Source organism: Nicotiana tomentosiformis, chromosome 2 (genome assembly GCF_000390325.3).
Source record: "Nicotiana tomentosiformis chromosome 2, ASM39032v3, whole genome shotgun sequence".
NCBI lineage: Eukaryota > Viridiplantae > Streptophyta > Magnoliopsida > Solanales > Solanaceae > Nicotiana > Nicotiana tomentosiformis.
In genome coordinates, this window is record NC_090813.1 from 168,843,467 (window position 1) to 168,849,466 (window position 6,000).

Genomic DNA, 6,000 nt, shown 5'->3' on the forward strand with positions numbered 1-6,000 from the left:
GAAAGCTTCTAGTTTCTAATGCCAAAAACTGTTACATCAATTTGAGCTCTGTTACAACTATTTTACCGAACAATGTTCCATCTGTGTGCCCGGTTGCATGCTCACATATTACGTGTGTTGCAGAGCATCAAAGAAAGATTGAAGACAAGATGCTGCCTCACATGCGTGCCCAGTTGCGCGCTCACTCACTCAACTGTGTTGCAATGCACTCAGAGAAACCTATAAATACCCCCGAGGTTGGAAAGAACAACGATTCTAAACATATAGCGGACCTACTCGAGTCATAAAATCACATCAAACAACAACGATTCTATAATTTGCAACCCAATTCAAACTTATGGAAACTATGAACATCCAACTTCCAAAAAGTAACGCTTATTCATATCAAACCAATTCCGATTGACCTCAAATTTTGCACACAAGTCATAAATGAAATAACGGACCTATCCAAATTTCGAAATTAAAATCCTACCCTAATATCAATAAAGTCAACTCTCGGTCAAACTTCTCAACCTTTCAAACCTTCAACTATCTAACTTTTGCCAATTCAAGCCAAAATGACCTACGAACCTTCAAATCAATATCCGAGCATGCTCCTAAGCCCAAAGTCACCATATGAAGCTATCGGAACAATCAAAACTCTATTCCGGAGTCGTCTATATAAAAGTCAAACTCCGATCAACTCTTTCAAGTTAAGCTTCCAACTTTGGGACTAAGTGTCCCATTTCGCTCCGAAACTCACCTGCAACCAAAACCAACCTATAAATTCCAAAGTGGTTGGTTTTGGTTGCGGGTGAGATTCGGAGCGAAATGGGACACTTAGTCCCAAAGTTGGAAGCTTAACTTGAAAGAGTTGATCGGAGTTTGACTTTTGTATAGACGACTCCGGAATAGAGTTTTGATTGTTCCGATAGCTTCATATGGTGACTTTGGACTTAGGAGCATGCTCGGATATTGATTTGAAGGTTCGAAGGTCATTTTGGCTTGAATTGGCAAAAGTTAGATAGTTGAAGGTTTGAAAGGTTAAGAAATTTGACCGAGAGTTGACTTTATTGATATTGGGGTAGGATTTTAATTTCGGAATTTGGATAGGTCCATTGTTTTATTTATGACTTGTGTGCAAAATTTGAGGTCAATCGGAGTTGGTTTGATATGAATAAGCGCTAGTTTTGGAAGTTGGATGTTCATAGTTTCCATAGGTTTGAATTGGGTTGCAAATTATAGAATCGTTGTTGTTTGATGTGATTTTAGGACTCGAGTAGGTCCGCTATATGTTTTAAAACTTGTTGATATATTCAGACGGGGTCCCCGGGACCCTGGGTGTGAATCAGATTGAAATCAGATCATTTTTGGACTTGGTTGAGTGCTGAACCACTGCTGAGTCTGGTGCAATCGCACCTGCACACTTTCGGCCGCAGAAGTGAGGGTTGGGCTGGCAAGTTGTGACCACAGGTGCGGTCGTTTATCCATAGAAGCGGACATGCAGGTGCGAAAGGTGCAGCATAGGAGCTGATTTGAGGGGGCTGGGGCCGGACCGTAGGTGCGGTCAACGCTCCGCAGAAGCGCGCCATTGGTCGAAATAGCGTGAGCACATATGCACTTTGGTGTCCGTAGAAGCGGAATCTCAAGGGCTTAAGTGAGAGCCATACCTGCGATGGAATTTTCGCAGGTGCGGAGCTGCTGAAGTGGCTATAGGACCTCAGAAGCAAAATCGCTGGGCAGAAAAGGATAGAAATGACGGTTTTATTTCATTCTTCATCTTTTGACTTAAAGGGCTCGATTTTGGGCGATTTTGAGAGGGATTTTGAAGGAATTGATTGGGGTAAGTGATTCAAACTCGGATTTTGCTATTATACATGAATCCATCGTTGTTTTTATCATTTAATTAGTGTTTTGAGTTGGAAAAATTGGAAAGTTTTGTGAAAAATTCATAGGCTATATTTTGAGGATTTGAAGGTCGATTTTAGATCGGAATTGAGTAATTTTAGTATGGTTGAACTCGTTATCAAATGAGTATTTGGATTTTGTAAGTTTGGTCAGGTTCCGAGACGCGAGCCCGAGGTTGACTTTTTGAGTTGACTTTTTGATTTTCTTTAAAGATTCTAACTTTATTATCCGGAATAGTTTCCTATGGTTTTTGTTTATGTTATAAAGTTATTTTGGCTAGATTCGAGCCATTCGGAGTTGGATAGTTGCGGAAAAGTCTTACTAGTGGATTGAGTTAGCGTGTTTTGAGGTAAGTGTCTTGCCTAACTTTGTGTGAGAGAAGTTTCCCTTAAGATTGGGTTGTTTTGTGTTAATTGTGGTACATGAAAGCCGTGTAAGCAAGGTGACGAGTGGGTACACGAGCTAAATATGGTAATTTTAAAGGTTTGGGTACTTATGATGTGGTGAGTCTCTATAGGTGTTTTGTGGCAATAATCTTGGGTTTATCGACCTGCGTGACTTAGTTGAGTCATAGGGATTCAGTTGTAATGACTTGGTTATGTGCAAATGGGTTTCGAAGTGTTCTCGATAATTTCTGGCACAACTTGAGATGGATATTATCTACAGGTATGAGGGGTATGTGTCGTGTTATGATTTTCTCCTGGATGGGATCAAGTGGAAGGTTTTTCACTGATCATGTATGTATTCTTCTTGTGACTAAGAGTTGATAATGAGATTTGCGTGCTTTTCACATGATGGCAAGATAGATGTGATGCGTCCTGTAGGATTGAGATTTGCAAGTACAAGGTGGCGATTCAGATTTGGAGGGAAGGTCATGAATTTTAGACAGCATGGACAGTTTCAGATGATTAGATAAATGCTATTACTACTTGGTATTTCCTGAGAAGGGTGCGCATTTTAGAAGGCGCACTATATTTTGGCTTACGGATGCTTCATTGGTATTGCAGTACTCGGCTGGCTGATCTACTGCTGATATTCAGATTTTTTCTTTGTGGCACAGAAGAACTATAGAAGTATTCCTCGTGGGGTTATCGTGTATGAAAGATGTGTTAGACATTAGAGTGGTCGAGTTGGGATCAGCTATGGTGATTCGTGTGTTCTAGGGATTTGGAGACTGGGAGTTCTGAGAAGCAGATTGTTTCATAGTTGTGGACTGTGAAGATGTGGCCAAAGTAAGCCAGTTGGTAGTATGTGTTACGGTTAGGTCATTGTGGACTTTCTAAGGGTTAATTATCTATTTGCGGATGGGTGGAGTTGATTTGTGGGACACATTGGTAGGCCCGAGGGGGATGTGTATTCTACACCGGGTCAGATTTGTTGACTCAGAACTGTTACTGTTTAGGGTTTTTTCATTCGGTTAGAGTTTTGTTCATGTTCTGATATGTTCTATGTGTTAATCTTCTATGGTATGGGGGGGGGGGAGTTGTGATTTGTTGGTTATATGCACAAATGATGCGGTTTTGTTTGGGCCTTGTAGCGAAATTCGAGCGAGATAGTGATTGGGGTGTTGAATGGTTCAGTGCGCCTTGAATATGGTCTTTTTGGGTTGTGGTATATTGTGTTATTTTCCTCTTCATGGTTATGATCATGCACTTCGCGTACTTGATGTTGAATTGTATTTGTTGATTTTAAGCATTGTGGCTTGAAGTATTTCATATGGACCAGTGTTTGGATGGGGTCACGCATTGCAACTGGGTTATGTGGGGATATGATTCTTGGTGATAGATTTGTGTGTCTTCGTTCTATTGTGTGTGATGGGTTCATAGCATTGCGTTGTGGTGGTACTTGTTGAGCTTGTAGGACGGTTCGCTCATTTGAGTCATTTTCCATGTTTCAGTACACTTGAATTGTTGCTTGTTGGTGCACATATTGCACGGTTTGTGGCTTTAGGTTGTATTGGTATGGCATGTTAATAGAATAGTTGTGTTTGATGAGATGGGGTCATTGGACCTAGAATGGGTACTATCAGATTTGATTACGGTATGGTTGGAAGAATAATATCAGAAGTCGGCTTAGAATTTGGCTTTTGTTCTTGTCGGACGAGAGAGAACTCTATGGCTTGTTGATATGATGAGTGGTTAAGAGTTTATGTGTGTTACTTTCATCATCGTCAACGTACGGAGATTTTGGACGAGATTTTATATGATATGAGGATTTTTACCGATACCGGGTTTGTTTTTTAGCAGCTACAATGATCGGTAATTATTGCTGCGTGTATGTGAGTTATGTGGTATATCATATGATTCCATCTAGGGTTATGGTTAAGGCTTGATACAGCTTGTTCAAATTTATACGGTGCGTAGATGCAAAATTTGGGTCTTGTTAGGAATTCCGAATGTTGGAAATTGGGTTCCAAGGTTTATAGGAGGAAGAATCTTCGATTATATTTAGTTTACGGACTTATGTGGATTGGTGTTATTTGGGATCACCCATGGGTATGTGCATGGTATGATTACACAGTGAATTGATGGTCTTGGAACGACTCTTGGCACGTTCGATGATGAACGTATATTTAAGTAGGGGAGAATGTAACGACCCGACCGGTCGTCTTGAGCATTTGCAATCCATTTAGCTATTTGAAGTCTTTAGTAGCTTCGTATGATGTATTATGATCTGTGAATCGTCGATTCTGGTTCTCAGGTAATTCGAAATTGATTTGGAAGAATAATTCGCAACTAGGAAGCTTTAAGTTGGAAGAGTTGACCAAGTTTGACTTTTGAGTATTTGACCTTGTATCGGAGTTTTGATGGTTCCTTTATGTCCGAATGGTGATTTTGGACTACGGCGCCCGGATTTGCATTTGGATGTTTCTAGAAGGTTTCAAATCTATCTGGCGAAAGTTGGCAATTTGAAGGTTTGGAATGTTCATAAGTTTGATCGGTAATTGACCTTGATGATACCAGGTTCAGATTGTGGTTCCGAGAATTAGAGTAGCTTTGTTATGTTATTTGGGACTTTTGTGAAAAATTTAGGTCATTCCGAGTTGATTGATATGGTTCGGCACGATTTGTGGAAGTTGAAAGTTCAAAAGTTCATTACGTTCGATTTGAGGTGCGATTCATGGTTTTGATGTTGTTATGCGTGATTTGAGGCCTCGAGTAAGTCCATGTTATGTTATGTAACTAGTTGGTATATTCAGATAAGGTCCCGAGGGGCTCGGATGAGGTTCGGATCAGTTTGGATCATTTTGACTATGCTGGTTTAGCAGGGGTTCTGGTGTGACCGCACCTGCGGAGCTATAAGCGCAGAAGCGGAGAGTGGAGCTGGAAGCAGAAGTCCGCATATGCAGAGGACTCAACGCATGTGCGATGGCGTAGATGCGGCGGCTTGGAGCACAAAAGCGAATGGCGCGCAGAAGCGTGGGTTGATATCGCACCTACGATTGCACAGAAGCGGGACCTTATCCGCAGGTGCGAACGGACGGCTCTTCAGTGGTTTCCGCAGAAGTGGGCGAGTTGTCGCAAAATCGACGTCGCAGAAGCGACCTTTTGTTCGCAAATGCGAAAATAGCTGGGCAGAAGTTATAAATCGAGGGTTTGTTTATTTTAACACATTTTGCGTTGGGGAACACGGATTTGGGTGATTTTGGAGGCGATTTTAACCACATGGATTAGGGTAAGTGTTTTCTACTCGGTTATGATTATATTTCATGAATCCATCTTCATTTTTGGCATTTGATTGATGATTTCAAAGAGAAATTGAGGGTTTTTGTCTAAACTTTCCTAAAGTAATTTTTTGCATTTTGAACATCGATTCGGAATCGGATTTGAGTAAAACGGTATGGTTGGACTCTTAATTGAATGGGTTATTGAATTTTGTGACTTTTGTCGATTTTTGAGGTGCGGACTGGGTTTGACTTTTTGGTTGACTTTGTGCTTATGATTAAAGATTAGACCTTTATTGATTGGGATTTTTTTCTTTGGCATTATTTGATGTTTTTAAGTTTCTTTTGATTAATTTCGAGCTGTTCGGAGGTTGTTACGTACGGGAAGGCATTTTTAGAGTATTGTTTGACTTGCTCGGTATTGGATTTGGCTTGTTCGAGGTAAGTTA